The following is a 16,458-nucleotide window of genomic DNA, read 5'->3' as shown; positions in this document are numbered from 1 at the left end:
ACATAGCGGTAACATACAAGAATCCAATAACCTGTTAATGTCAGAACAAGCTGGGTATCATCAACACTACAGTATCCTACAAATGAGTCACATATACACACATGCACAAACACAGATACACTACTTCCAGACATTGTATTTACATTATATAGCACCATATTTCTAGACCTGTCCAAATCTGACATAAGAATGTATGAGTATGTGTAAAAGGTGTATATTGTATTGTATATGTATTATGCTTGAAGTCCACTGAAAACTGAAATAGTAAACCGCTATGTATTCCAACAAACACTGTTGTAATATATGCGGCAAAGCAGGCTTGTTTTAAAATACTGACCACAGAGGTTGGGGTTTTGCCTCTTTTCCCTTCCTCCCTGGCACCCATGATTTAGAAAAGCGATGCCCTGGACATCACATATGGAGCAGGGTTAAAGATCTCCAAAGGAGGGCCATTAAGGTCCACAAAAAGCAGAGAAGACAGACTCTTTGCACGGAGCTTGTTGCACGTTTTTCTATCTGTATCATTTCCTGCCGAAAATCCTCTCTCACATTCAGCAGAGGTGGCCAAGTACATGTTACTTGCAATGACAAGTTTTTCCCTCCAGTGTTCCTTGTAATTTATAATTTCTGAACTCCACTGCTTCTCTCCCTGGCTCACCAAGGAGCTTTGCCAATGTACGGACCTCAGTCTCTCCAAACAGTACTAGGTCCTCACGTTTTTCTGGCCAGCTGGACTTCTCAAGTGGCTGCAAATGAGGTCTTCAGCTGGCATTCAGGCCATCAGATTGTCCACTACCGCTTGATAAAATTGTTGCCTATTAATCTTTCCTGCTCTGTCACCCACAACGTTCGCCCCCTTAAAATCACCAGCTGACAAGCCTTGTTGTGCCTTTGCAGCAGAATGTGGTGGTAACTCTGGACAATGGTTGTCTCCCGTTTTTGTAGTTTAAGTGACAGGCTTTGCAATTCACGCAAGACATCTTTCATACAGGCTAAATCATGCACAAAGCTGGAATTGCTAAGGTATTTCAATAGTCCCAGGAACTTCTTCCTCACTTTATCAGAGTTGCCAGTATTTTATCTGCTACTTCTTTTAGCAATCGGGCCAGTTTGTGGGATTGACTAAACAAACTGTACAATTTAGAGATGAATATTTCAAGATGATTGCAGGCAGTCAGGGATTTTATGGAGTCATGGACAGCCAATTCCAACCTGTGAGCCATACATTGGATGGATTTTAGCTTTGGAAATTCAGATTAAAATCTAGTAATGACACCAGACTTGCACCGTGTCAAAACTGAGGCCCCATCAGTTGCAATGCTTATGAGGTTTTTTTGTAAGAAGTCATCGTCTAATCCAGCTGTCTTTAGGCTTTGTCTCAATGCATCATAAATGGAACGTCTCGGTTACGTATGTAACCCTAGTTCCCTGATAGGGAACGAGACGCTGCGTCAAACGCTGCGGGAACGCCCCTGCGTTGTGCGTCATGAAGCACGTATGGAATCAGCCCAATGGAGAGATGAAACGTCATAGGCGGGTGACGTCATCGACCAGGAAACTATAAAGCACCCCAAAAACACAAGCGCATTAGCTTCTGATAGGCTTGAAGGAAGCGCTAACGGGAGTGCCGGGAGTATGGCGGAGCGACGCAGCGTCTCGTTCCCTATCAGGGAACTAGGGTTACATACGTAACCGAGACGTTCCCTTTCAAGGGAACTTCGAGCTGCGTCAAACGCTGCGGGAACGCGAATACCCACGTCGCCATAGGACCAAATGACCGTCATGTGAGACTAGCGCACAGAGGACGAGAGCACCTGTGCCCCAGGGGTAGAGCTTAAGTCTAGGTCATAGAACTTAATAAAAGTATGCGGTGCAGACCATCCAGCCGCATCACAAACTCAGGGAAACCCCCGACAAAAGAGCTTTAGAAGCAGCCATACTCCTGGTAGAGTGAGCTCGGACAACCAAAGGTGAAGGCTGGCCAGCCGACTCATAAGCAAGTGAGATAGCCTCAACCACCCACTTGCTCATTCTCTGTTTAGATGCCGGACACCCCTTCCTGGGTGGCCCGAAACATACAAAAAGTTGTTCTGATTTCCTCCACAGGGCAGCTCTGTGGACATAAGCGTCTAATGCCCTAACAGGGCAGAGTGAATTAAGTTTCTCCTGGTCCGATGACATAAATGGAGGAGGACAGAAAGCCTGCAGAACCGTAGGTCTAACAATATTAGTAGGAACCTTAGGAACGTAACCTGGTCTAGGATGCAGAAAAGCTTTAACCATGCCAGGTGCAAATTCCAGGCACGAGGGTGAAACCGACAGAGCCTGCAAATCTCCGATTCTTTTTAGTGAAGAGATAGCAAGCAAAAAGATAGTCTTAAAAGTGAGAAACTTCTCGGGAACTTCTTCGATAGGTTCAAAAGGAGCTAGGGAAAGACCTTCTAATACAATGGCCAGATCCCAAGTCGGCACCCTCGTACGAACTGCTGGCCTCAGCCTCAAAGTGCCACGGAGGAAACGAGTTATAAGCGGGTGTCTCCCAAGAGAAACTCCACTGAAAGGGACGTGGTAAGCAGCTAGTGCCGCCACATACACCTTTAGTGTGGAGGGGGATAACCCTGTGGAGAAGCGCTCCTGCAGGAATTCCAGCACTGCACCCACTGGGCAGTTAACTGGGTCCTGCAGGTGTTCTCCACACCAAGAAGTGAAAAGTTTCCACTTCAAGGCATAAAGCTTCCTCGTGGATGGAGCTCTGGAGTTAAGAATGGTCTCAACAACCTCGGTTGAGAGACCGGAGTCTATGAGCTGGGCCCCCTCAGAGGCCAAGCCCACAGTTTCCACAATTCTGGGCGGGGGTGAAGTATCGTGCCCCCCGCCTGGGAGAGTAGATCCCTCCTGACCGGGAGCTCCAAAGGAGAACCGTCCAGGAGAGAAATCAGGTCCGCAAACCATACTCGGGCCGGCCAGAACGGGGCTACTAGTAGTAGACTGACCCCGTCCCGGCAGACCCTCTCCAGAACTCCTGGTAACAGAGCAATCGGGGGAAAGGCGTACAGACGTGACCTCGGCCACGGCTGCACCATAGCATCCAACCCCAGGGGGGCTGGAAGAGTGATGGAGAACCACCGATGACAATGAGTGGTCTCCTTGGAAGCGAATAGGTCCACCTCGGCGCGACCGAAACTCAACCAAAGGAGCTCCACCACCTCGGGGTGGAGTCTCCATTCCCCTGGCCTCGGCCCCTGCCTCGACAGGGAGTCTGCTACCACATTCAAATACCCAGGGAGATACATTGCTCTCAGAGATAGTAGCTTCCCTTGGGACCACAGGAGGATCTGACGGGCCAACTTGTAAAGCCGGCGAGACCGCAGGCCCCCCTGATGATTTATATAAGAGACCACCGACGTGTTGTCTGATTGAACTAACACATGATGGCCTCTCAGGTCTGTTAGGAAGTGTTTCAGAGCCTGAAACACAGCCAACATCTCTAGACAATTTATGTGCCACGAAAGATGATGATCCTGCCACAGACCTTGGGCTGGGCGACCACTCATGACCGCCCCCCACCCTGTGAGGGAAGCATCCGTCGTTAGCGTTATGCGACGACAAAGAGCCCCCAGCACAGGACCTTTGGATAGGAACCAAGTTTCTCTCCACATGACCAGAGCACGAAGGCAGCGCCGCGTGACTTTGAACGTGCGGAGCGGATTTCCCCTCGGGGAGAATCCCTTGGTCCTGAGCCACCACTGTAGCGGTCTCATGTACAACAGGCCGCGAGGTATAACGTTGGACGCTGCTGCCATCAGACCCAACAGTCTCTGAAACTGCTTGACAGTGAGTAGCTGGCCTAGCTTCACTTGTTTCACAGCTGAGAGAATCGAAGCGATGCGGGTCGGAGAGAGTCGCGCCCGCATCGATACCGAATCCCAAACGACACCCAGAAAAGTGGTCTTCTGGGAAGGAGATAATACACTTTTCTTTGCGTTCAGCCTCAACCCCAACTTTCTGATATGAGCGAGGACGACATCTCGATGCCGAACCGCCATCTGCTCGGTCTGAGCTAAAATCAACCAATCGTCGATGTAATTGAGAATACGAATGCCCTGAAGCCTCAGAGGCACTAGTGCTGCATCCATGCATTTCGTGAAAGTGCGGGGAGATAAAGCTAGGCCAAACGGAAGAACCCTGTACTGGTACGCCTCGCCCCCGAAGGCGAACCTCAGGAACTTCCTGTGTTGTGGAAGGATGGACACATGGAAGTATGCGTCCTTCAGATCTATCGTGACAAACCAGTCCTCGGACCTGATTTGAGACACGATCTGCTTGATAGTGAGCATCTTGAATTTTAGCTTCCCTACCGAGCGATTCAATATGCGCAGGTCTAAAATTGGACGCAACCCCCCATCCTTCTTTGGAACGATGAAATATCGGCTGTAATAACCTGACTCCAAACTGGGAGGAGGAACCCGTTCTATAGCCTCTTTTTGAAGGAGCGTTTTCACCTCTTGTTCCAATACCAGAGCCTGCTCGGGGCCCACCACTGTGTGCAGAACCCCTCTGAATTTTGGTGGACGACACCTGAACTGGATAGCATAACCCTTTTCTACTGTCTGCAGGACCCAATGAGATATTTTTGGAAGGCTTTTCCACTCTGCCAGAAATTCTACTAAGGGTACCAGCCTCTCGAGACTGGCCTCTGGTGTAACTTGAGCAGCAGACGCAGCGCCCTGTAACGGCGCACCGGCAGGGAACAACTGGTCTGACCGCTCTGAGACCCTCCTCAGAGGGAGCGAGCGTCCCTCGGGAAAGCGCTCGCTGGGATCGTCTGTGCCCCGGCATAAAGGCGGGGTTGGCAGAACGAGCCCCTGAGGGCACCGAGGAGGAATGGGCACCGTAAAAAGAGGTGAACACCTTTCCGCCTCGGTGGGGACCACCCTCAGCATCCTGAACGGCTTGGCGTCAGGACTTCTTCTTAGCCGAAGCCTTCTTAGCCAATATAACTGTCCTCAGATCAGTTCTACTGGGAGAAGGCTTCGGCTGAGAGTGTCGCGGCTGAGCCCACTGTCCAGCAGGGGGAGCACGAGACGCGACACTCTGCCTCTGCTGCGCTCTATGTGATGAGCTCGAAGACGGCCGGGGCTGCTCCCGCCCAGCAGCCCCAGGGACATGAACTTTAAGGGGAAGAAACTTTTTAAAAGCTGCAGTTTGTTTCTTTTCTTCTTGGAATTTATCGATAACTGAATTCACAGCATCACCAAACAACCCCATGGGAGAAAGAGGAGCATCTAAAAGAAAAGCTTTTTCTCTCTCTTTAATATTAGTCTGATTTAACCACAAATGTCTTTCTGCGGCCACCAGAGCTGCCATAGAACGACCCATTAATTTGGCCGACTCTCTGGTGGCACGCAGGGATAAATCAGCAGCCTGACGCAGTTCGCGAACTACGTCAGTACTGACCTCCTCACTCTCACTCATGTCCCTTAGCAGATCAGCCTGGTATGCCTGCAAGATTGACATAGTATGCAGACATGACGCAGCCTGACCTGCTGCCGAATATGCTTTACCCACCAAAGCCGAAGTGTTTCTTAAAGGCTTGGTGGGTAATGCCGGTGCCTTAAAAGATGATGCTGCTTCGGGGGAGAGATGGCTCGCAAGCGTCTCTTCCACACGAGGCAAAGCACCATAACCATGAGCCTTGGCTCCCATAATATTAGCGTATGTTGAAGTCTGGGGACTAAACACTCTATATGACACCGGTTTTCTCCATGATTTCGACACCTCGGTGTGGAGATCATGGAAAAACGGCAGGCACCGGCGTGGAGGCTGCACACGTGACGGCAAAAATCTCTCATCCAACTTTGATTTAGAAACAGACTCCTGTCTAGTCACTGGCCATTCAATATTAAGTTTTTCAACAGCTCTTGTTAACACCTCCATAAGCTCATCACTCTCAGGAGTGTGGGGTGGCGAATCCTCCACATCTCCCTCAACACTAACAACATCAAGTTCCTCAGAACTGGATAGCTGCAGCATTGGTGCCTCAGCCCGAGCGGAAGAAACCGCAGCGCGTGCTTCCGAACCCGGGACTGAGGCACTGGATCTCACAGGTGAAGGGAGAGATAAGGCAGAGCCCGTCTCAAACCCCGCTGTGAGATCCATCTGCGATCCCCACGATAAGCGCCGCCGCTCTGCCTCGGCAGAAGCGGGACCCGAACCGCGGGGAGCGCGCACCGAACCGCTCTCCTCAAAGAGCGATCGGCGGGAGCGGAGCGTCCTTAACGGCAAACGCTCGCAATGCTCACAGTCTGCTCCCTCGAGAGCAAACTGGGCATGCTGAACTCCCAAACAAACAACACAAAGATCATGTGTATCCCCACTCGTTAAATAACGCGAGCAGGGAGGAACACACTTTCTAAACTGCTGTTCGTCCGCCATAATCTCTCAATATATATATATATAGGGATAAATTGTTTGTGTGGTGCAGGGTATGTAAGACAGACAATATCACACAGGGACAGATTCACATGTAGCGCGACTGAAAGCACAGAAGCTAATGCGCTTGTGTTTTTGGGGTGCTTTATAGTTTCCTGGTCGATGACGTCACCCGCCTATGACGTTTCATCTCTCCATTGGGCTGATTCCATACGTGCTTCATGACGCACAACGCAGGGGCGTTCCCGCAGCGTTTGACGCAGCTCGAAGTTCCCTTGAAAGGGAACTGGCATCCGTACCCTCCTTTAATTCAACATGATCTAAGAAGATGTTCTCAACGTCCCCATCACCTGTAACATCACACCTGATAAATACTATCAAATAGGCCAGCCCAAATACTGTGCTCTCATCAACTGTCAATGAAATGCGTGTTTTTTTCTTTAATGTTCTTCACTACCACTTTTTTCATTTCTGTGGCAATGTGGTTCACAATTTCAGCAAAAGAATGATCTGACCTATGCACATTGCCTATGACAGCACCATTAAGTTCTTGCAGAATTATGAGAGGTGGCATCTTTCTGAAAGCTAACCTTTCTTTCGCTACTGCACATGCAGTTCTGAAAGAGCTGGTTGTTTCTTGCACTAAAGCTGCATTGATTTCCAAAATGGCTTTTGGCAGGACCTCCTTTTGTTTCTGTTGTGCTATCTCAGTAGACCTCTGGTGCGAAGCACTATCTCTGTGTTTGTATTTTTTATTTATTTTTTTGCTAATGTCCTTTTGCAGATACTCCCCACTGCCCCATTAACCCATTCACTAGCAAAATTCATCCCCGGAGATCAGTGTTGGGCAAGCTACTTAGAAAATGTAGTGAGCTAAGCTAGCAGTTACTCTACATTAAATGTAGCTTCACTACACTGAAGCTACCACCCTGGGAAATGTAGCAAGCTAAGCTACAGCAATATGGCAAAAGTAGTTTATTACATCTAAAGCTACTTTTTCAAATTTAATTTTTATATTGAACCAACTTAATTCTAAGTCAGTGCTATCTCAGTGATCAATAAAATTGTCAATCAAACATATAGGCAGGCATAATTTGTCAGTTCAATTGTTTATATTTCAATTGAACAGTCAACAACTGTTCCAAACATATTTGGCCCAAAAAAAAAAACACATAACTATATAAAACCATATAACTATATAAAACTATAACAAAACCAGGTGTCAAGAGTGTGTGCATCTTTTTCCATTTCTCACGTGTCAGCCCAAGGATTGATACTGGTACGTGATGTCACACCATACGGAGCAGAAGGTGATGGTAATGCACCAAAAAGCTGGTTTGTAGGGCCCTATGAAATCCGTTTTATTTTTTCCCACATTCCAAATTCAGTTTTATTTTGTTTTCATTTTTCTGGACTCCCATTTTAATGGTTAAATAACATTTTAGTAATCAAAAACGTGTAATTAATTGAAATCACGAAACGTATATAATTTAACAATAATTTATTAACATTTTTAAATAAATTACATTTTAAGGGCTCTATAAAATTTATTTTTTTAGTGGTTTAAATTGTAATGACTAATTATTTAAAATGTAGGCCTAATGATTTAAGCAAAACTTTTTCAAAGGTTAAAACCAACCTTTTATTTTGACAGGTTGCCATGTAGCTAGACCTTTCTCTGTTTTTTTTTTTTTTTTTTGATATGACGATAGTTTTTCTCAAATCAAGCTAAAATGCTGCTAAAGTGACTCTCAGAGCGGCTGTGTAGATGAAGTTCATCGAGCCATTACTGAAAACATCGCAAGCGTCATGGGTGCTTAGTGTTTGGTAAATGAATCCGCGCGTCTGAGCCATTCATTCACAGAGACACGCAGAACATGCATGATTCCTTTTTAAATAGTCTTTAAGCGGTTTAATATTCACAGACACTAGTCTATATCGCGATTTTATTTAAGTTTAGGCTACCTTCTTTTCATCCAAGATCTGACAAATTCCGTGAAATTCCGCGTTATACTGTAAATTTTGATTTTATGCATGGATATCGCAATTCAGTCCATGTTTTCCATATTAAGGTAACTTAATGAAATCATATGTCCTTATGGTTGCCAACCACCGTAAAACAAGAAGAAGAAGAAGTCACCGTCACTAACTGATCCAGCATCAGTGATACTTAGCAGTTGTATTTCCGATTTGAGCTTGAGCTTTAGAAATGCTTGGGAAAATGTAACGTTAGCTTGTGTGGACGCTACCGCACTACTTGATCAAAAAAAGAGCTTCGCGACTGAAAAGCTATTTGATTCAGAAAACAGCGACGCTACCACCACGCTACTGAGAAATGTAGTTAAACTTGTAGCGTCACTACTTGTAGCGTCACTACTTGTAGCGATGCTACTGCCCAACACTGCCGGAGATTTATCAGACAATAGCAAAGTCTTTGCATCTCTGCATGGCTTGCAACCAAGGCATCCATCTTTTATGTATAACCAGGGGTTACGTTCTATCCAGCCCTGCCATTGCTCTCTGGTCCAGCAGTGTGGTGTCTCTGTCCTCTCTGTCCCTCCATCTCCAATGGCCTTCAGACAGAAATATTTTCTTGTAAGACTAATTTCATTCTTGATGACACAGTAGGCCTTAACCCCTTGATCGGCAAAGATCACTGGTGATCCTGGATTTTTGTTGTTCAAAATTCATTACTCGTCAAAACATCATACTCTTAATTGACATACTCAGCATCATAAGAAAGGTGTAAGACTCCAGCTTCGATATTTGACCACTATTTATGATTAAACTGGTTTGCATTGACATTAATTTCTTAATTTAGTCCAGGAGTGCAAAATAATTAATCTGTAACGTTCGTTATTTTGAATTGAAATCATCACTCATAAAACATTCATTCTCATCTTCTCCGGTTTATTTGTGTTCAAATACATACAATATACAGCATTCGCCAGGGCTATTAGTCCAATTGTGCGCTTATTTGGATAATAATGATTAATTATCACACGCTAGTAAAATATTTCGTCATACAGAATAACATTTCTATTCATTTTCCACTGAATTATGCGATCTGAAGAGCTCAAACAGCGAACGGAGCTAGATGTGTGTCTCCCCTTCCTGATTCGTGTCAGATTTGACCTCAGAGCTCTATCATTTGCTGTACAGCTGTCAATCATCTCACGTGGTTCAACGTGACCTCTTCTGCATGAAGAGTCATGTGTGCACTTCCTCAAACTGGACATCCTTGATAAAGCGAAAGTGACATCTCTTCACCTGAAACAAGAAGCTAATAAATGCACGATTGAAGTATTATGTGTTTTGTGTGTGATTTCCGTGCGATTTTGGTTTTCATATGAATAAAGAATGCTTACAGAATGCATATGCTAGGGAAGGATAGCCCATAGCTTCATATAAAATGCTAAATATAACATATTTCAAAATATTTTTATGCCTTGAAACCATTTTAAACCGCGACCTGAATATGATACAAATACTCGATGGTGTTTTAAAGTGAGCTTTGAGTAAAAGTGTAGTTTTAATAAATTAAATTGTGTCATGTAGCTTGAGGTTACTTGTTGTGCTAATGCACCTGCTGCAGGAACTATTCCATTTCATACAATCAATTTTTTAAAATAATTTGCATTTAAAGTTTCAAGAATAGTTTTTTATTGTTTGTTTTTTTAACAAGACTTAAGATAATAGGTGGATTATTCATGTATAGTGAGATAAGAGAGGTTTAGATGGCCAAGCATAATGTCATTGAATACAGGCTATAATCACTGAATTCAAACAAAAGAATAAGGATAAAAGACTAATGAAGATTAAAGGGATAGTTCACTTTGAAATTCATTTTTGATATGTTTTAGCTTACCTCAAGGGCATCCAAGATGTAGGTGTCTTTGTTTCCACAGTATTTTCAATTTTGATATTTTTAGGTCGTCAAACCGTTCTTGTCTGTCAGTCATATAATGCAGGTATGGGGTCCACCTCAAAGAGCATGCACAGAGAAGTCCAAATTAAACATGATTTAATGACTCGTAAATGTAAGTACACATTGATGGCCTAAGACACGAAACGAGCGGTTTGTGAGAGAAAATGAACAGTATTTATATCGTTTTTACCTCTTGTAATCACAGTCACGTCCAAGTACTCTGAGGGTTTGAGGGGTTTTGTCTGCGCAAGGGCCGACAAGCGCCGGAAAGCCCCGGAAGTGATCTCTCGCGCTATGAAAACAAGACTAACATCCGACTGCATTATGATATTAAGACAGTAAACCAATCCACAAAATAACCACAGAAATAACCATCATCTGTGCTAACTGATTTTAATTTTGAAGATTGCATCTGTTCAATGGATATGTTAGTGTAGGAATTTCAGTCTTGATGGCAGCAGTGGAATCACTTAAAACAGAATGAGATTAAATTGTTTTTAATGATGAATGCATCATTGTGTGTTCAATGAGTAAGGTTAAATGTAAATATTGCAAGACATCTAGTGTCATTCAATGATGTTTGTGACAGTTGCTGGTGGCAAATTTATGAACAATTTTACATTGTTACATAAACTGAGAATATTTGTTTTTTATATAATGTACTTCATTTAAAAGAGGATAATTCAAGCTTCATGCCTGTGTGCCTGTATGCCTGTGTGACTGAGTATTCGCTGAGTTACAGTTCATTTTCGGGCACGTTTCAGAATGGACTTCACATTAAGAGAGAGATGGCAGAATGCGCATCATGTTTATTTTTCTTTATTTGGCAAAAAGCCCAACACTTTGTTTTTATTGTGAGTATACACAAAAAATAGACACTTAACAGGATGGAATGATGTATAACACTTATATGTAAGATCCAAATCAACAGAGTATTTTGAGTCTCTTTTGCACTGCTGGTCACACTTATTGGCTTATTGATCATTATAGGTGTTATCAATCATTTAGTTGTTGTTGCTAGTTTGAGTTGAGAAATACACATTTCAGAATTATCACTAATCTGTGTGTGCATTTTGCTTTAGAACCAAGCAAGTTGACTCATGAAACCATTTATTTATTATATCGCAATCGCAATATTGACCTCAATAATCGCAATATGACATTTTCCCCAAATCGTGCAGCCCTATTTGAGGTCTAAGACTATGTGCCATATTACTAGAGAGAAGAGCAGCACCATCCCAGGAGGGATTAATACCATCTCTTTTCAACAGGTCATGTCTGCCCCAAAAACTTTTCCAATTGTCTATGAATTCTATATTTTTTTGCAGCCACCACTTAGACAGCCAGCCATTAAGTGAGGACAGTCTACTAAGTATCTCATCACTCCGGGGTTCAGCACCCAAGGCTCTATCGCTATTGCCTCAATGGTGTACAGTGTCTTTGAGCTGATTGCTGGCAATAGCCATTAGGATTGTTTGTTATTTTGTCTTAGTGACTTATGAGTCCTCTTGACTACTCCTAACGTTTCACAGATTGAGGAGCTAGTTTTAGCAGTAAAACTGCTTTGTGAAATACTCTTACAAATACAAACATTTAAGAGTCCTAAAATTAGGACTGACACGGCAATTATTTTTAAACGTTTCTTCTAAAGCGGCAAGTTAAGAGCTACTTTTAGCCTTAAGATGTTTTGTGAATACAGCCCCTGATCTACAGGATCCTGTATCAAATGACATGGAATTTTTCTCACTTAGACTGTCTCTGCGTGATGAAAATATGTGCAGTGAATGAATAAACCTGCATTGCAAAAAAAAAAGCTTTTCGTATTTTATATTTTTGTTTCCTGTCAAAATATCGTCTCGGTTACATATGGTAACGCTCGTTCCCTGAAAGAGGGAACAGACACATACACTCACCTAAAGGATTATTAGGAACACCATACTAATACTGTGTTTGACCCCCTTTCGCCTTCAGAACTGCCTTAATTCTACGTGGCATTGATTCAACAAGGTGCTGAAAGCATTCTTTAGAAATGTTGGCCCATATTGATAGGATAGCATCTTGCAGTTGATGGAGATTTGTGGGATGCACGTCCAGGGCACGATTCTCACGTTCCACCACATCCCAAAGATGCTCTATTGTGTTGAGAACTGGTGACTGTGGGGGCCATTTTAGTACAGTGAACTCATTGTCATGTTCAAGAAACCAATTTGAAATGATTCAAGCTTTGTGACATGGTGCATTATCCTGCTGGAAGTAGCCATCAGAGGATGGGTACATGGTGATCGGCAAAGATCACTGGTGATCCTGGATTTTTGTTGTTCAAAATTCATTACTCGTCAAAACATCATACTCTTAATTGACATACTCAGCATCATAAGAAAGGTGTAAGACTCCAGCTTCGATATTTGACCACTATTTATGATTAAACTGGTTTGCATTGACATTAATTTCTTAATTTAGTCCAGGAGTGCAAAATAATTAATCTGTAACGTTCGTTATTTTGAATTGAAATCATCACTCATAAAACATTCATTCTCATCTTCTCCGGTTTATTTGTGTTCAAATACATACAATATACAGCATTCGCCAGGGCTATTAGTCCAATTGTGCGCTTATTTGGATAATAATGATTAATTATCACACGCTAGTAAAATATTTCGTCATACAGAATAACATTTCTATTCATTTTCCACTGAATTATGCGATCTGAAGAGCTCAAACAGCGAACGGAGCTAGATGTGTGTCTCCCCTTCCTGATTCGTGTCAGATTTGACCTCAGAGCTCTATCATTTGCTGTACAGCTGTCAATCATCTCACATGGTTCAACGTGACCTCTTCTGCATGAAGAGTCATGTGTGCACTTCCTCAAACTGGACATCCTTGATAAAGCGAAAGTGACATCTCTTCACCTGAAACAAGAAGCTAATAAATGCACGATTGAAGTATTATGTGTTTTGTGTGTAATTTCCGTGCGATTTTGGTTTTCATATGAATAAAGAATGCTTACAGAATGCATATGCTAGGTAAGGATAGCCCATAGCTTCATCTAAAATGCTAAATATAACATATTTCAAAATATTTTTATGACTTGAAACCATTTTAAACCGCGACCTGAATATGATACAAATACTCGATGGTGTTTTAAAGTGAGCTTTGAGTAAAAGTGTAGTATTAATAAATTAAATTGTGTCATGTAGCTTGAGGTTACTTGTTGTGCTAATGCACCTGCTGCAGGAACTATTCCATTTCATACAATCAATTTTTAAAAATAATTTGCATTTAAAGTTTCAAGAATAGTTTTTTATTGTTTTTTTTTTTAACAAGACTTAAGATAATAGGTGGATTATTCATGTATAGTGGGATCAGAGAGGTTTAGATGGCCAAGCATAACGTCATTGAATACAGGCTATAATCGCTGAATTCAAACAAAAGAATAAGGATAAAAGACTAATGAAGATTAAAGGGATAGTTCACTTTGAAATTCATTTTTGATATGTTTTAGCTTACCTCAAGGGCATCCAAGATGTAGGTGTCTTTGTTTCCACAGTATTTTCAATTTTGATATTTTTAGGTCGTCAAACCGTTCTTGTCTGTCAGTCATATAATGCAGGTATGGGGTCCACCTCAAAGAGCATGCACAGAGAAGTCCAAATTAAACATGATTTAATGACTCGTAAATGTAAGTACACATTGATGGCCTAAGACACGAAACGAGCGGTTTGTGAGAGAAAATGAACAGTATTTATATCGTTTTTACCTCTTGTAATCACAGTCACGTCCAAGTACTCTGAGGGTTTGAGGGGTTTTGTCTGCGCAAGGGCCGACAAGCGCCGGAAAGCCCCGGAAGTGATCTCTCGCGCTATGAAAACAAGACTAACATCCGACTGCATTATGATATTAAGACAGTAAACCAATCCACAAAATAACCACAGAAATAACCATCATCTGTGCTAACTGATTTTAATTTTGAAGATTGCATCTGTTCAATGGATATGTTAGTGTAGGAATTTCAGTCTTGATGGCAGCAGTGGAATCACTTAAAACAGAATGAGATTAAATTGTTTTTAATGATGAATGCATCATTGTGTGTTCAATGAGTAAGGTTAAATGTAAATATTGCAAGACATCTAGTGTCATTCAATGATGTTTGTGACAGTTGCTGGTGGCAAATTTATGAACAATTTTACATTGTTACATAAACTGAGAATATTTGTTTTTTATATAATGTACTTCATTTAAAAGAGGATAATTCAAGCTTCATGCCTGTGTGCCTGTATGCCTGTGTGACTGAGTATTCGCTGAGTTACAGTTCATTTTCGGGCACGTTTCAGAATGGACTTCACATTAAGAGAGAGATGGCAGAATGTGCATCATGTTTATTTTTCTTTATTTGGCAAAAAGCCCAACACTTTGTTTTTATTGTGAGTATACACAAAAAATAGACACTTAACAGGATGGAATGATGTATAACACTTATATGTAAGATCCAAATCAACAGAGTATTTTGAGTCTCTTTTGCACTGCTGGTCACACTTATTGGCTTATTGATCATTATAGGTGTTATCAATCATTTAGTTGTTGTTGCTAGTTTGAGTTGAGAAATACACATTTCAGAATTATCACTAATCTGTGTGTGCATTTTGCTTTAGAACCAAGCAAGTTGACTCATGAAACCATTTGTTTATTATATCGCAATCGCAATATTGACCTCAATAATCGCAATATGACATTTTCCCCAAATCGTGCAGCCCTATTTGAGGTCTAAGACTATGCGCCATATTACTAGAGAGAAGAGCAGCACCATCCCAGGAGGGATTAATACCATCTCTTTTCAACAGGTCATGTCTGCCCCAAAAACTTTTCCAATTGTCTATGAATTCTATATTTTTTTGCAGCCACCACTTAGACAGCCAGCCATTAAGTGAGGACAGTCTACTAAGTATCTCATCACTCCGGGGTTCAGCACCCAAGGCTCTATCGCTATTGCCTCAATGGTGTACAGTGTCTTTGAGCTGATTGCTGGCAATAGCCATTAGGATTGTTTGTTATTTTGTCTTAGTGACTTATGAGTCCTCTTGACTACTCCTAACGTTTCACAGATTGAGGAGCTAGTTTTAGCAGTAAAACTGCTTTGTGAAATACTCTTACAAATACAAACATTTAAGAGTCCTAAAATTAGGACTGACACGGCAATTATTTTTAAACGTTTCTTCTAAAGCGGCAAGTTAAGAGCTACTTTTAGCCTTAAGATGTTTTGTGAATACAGCCCCTGATCTACAGGATCCTGTATCAAATGACATGGAATTTTTCTCACTTAGACTGTCTCTGCGTGATGAAAATATGTGCAGTGAATGAATAAACCTGCATCGCAAAAAAAAAAGCTTTTCGTATTTTATATTTTTGTTTCCTGTCAAAATATCGTCTCGGTTACATATGGTAACGCTCGTTCCCTGAAAGAGGGAACAGACACATACACTCACCTAAAGGATCATTAGGAACACCATACTAATACTGTGTTTGACCCCCTTTCGCCTTCAGAACTGCCTTAATTCTACGTGGCATTGATTCAACAAGGTGCTGAAAGCATTCTTTAGAAATGTTGGCCCATATTGATAGGATAGCATCTTGCAGTTGATGGAGATTTGTGGGATGCACGTCCAGGGCACGATTCTCACGTTCCACCACATCCCAAAGATGCTCTATTGTGTTGAGAACTGGTGACTGTGGGGGCCATTTTAGTACAGTGAACTCATTGTCATGTTCAAGAAACCAATTTGAAATGATTCAAGCTTTGTGACATGGTGCATTATCCTGCTGGAAGTAGCCATCAGAGGATGGGTACATGGTGGCCATAAAGGGATGGACATGGTCAGAAACAATGCTCAGGTAGGCTGTTGCATTTAAACGATGCCCAATTGGCACTAAGGGGCCTAAAGTGTGCCAAGAAAACATCCCAGCACCTCCAGCCTGCACAGTGGTAACATGGCATGATGGATCCATGTTCTCATTCTGTTTACGCCAAATTCTGACTCTACCATCTGAATTGTCTCAACAGAAATCGAGACTCATTAGACCAGGCAACATTTTTCCAGTCTTCA

General features: G+C 42.5%; 1 pseudogene; it reads right to left on the bottom strand.

The window, feature by feature from the left end:
• Window positions 1–388: 388 nt before the first annotated feature.
• On the bottom strand, window positions 389–9,646 carry LOC143714812 (E3 SUMO-protein ligase KIAA1586-like; annotated as a pseudogene).
• Window positions 9,647–16,458: the final 6,812 nt, after the last annotated feature.

The sequence above is a fragment of the Siphateles boraxobius genome, unplaced genomic scaffold (assembly GCF_051911475.1).
Source record: "Siphateles boraxobius isolate OS27281-9 unplaced genomic scaffold, OSU_SipBor_1 56, whole genome shotgun sequence".
In the NCBI taxonomy this organism is placed as follows: Eukaryota; Metazoa; Chordata; class Actinopteri; order Cypriniformes; family Leuciscidae; genus Siphateles; species Siphateles boraxobius.
The sequence above is the reverse complement of the archived record's forward strand: the minus strand, read 5'-3'. Positions and strand labels throughout refer to the sequence as shown.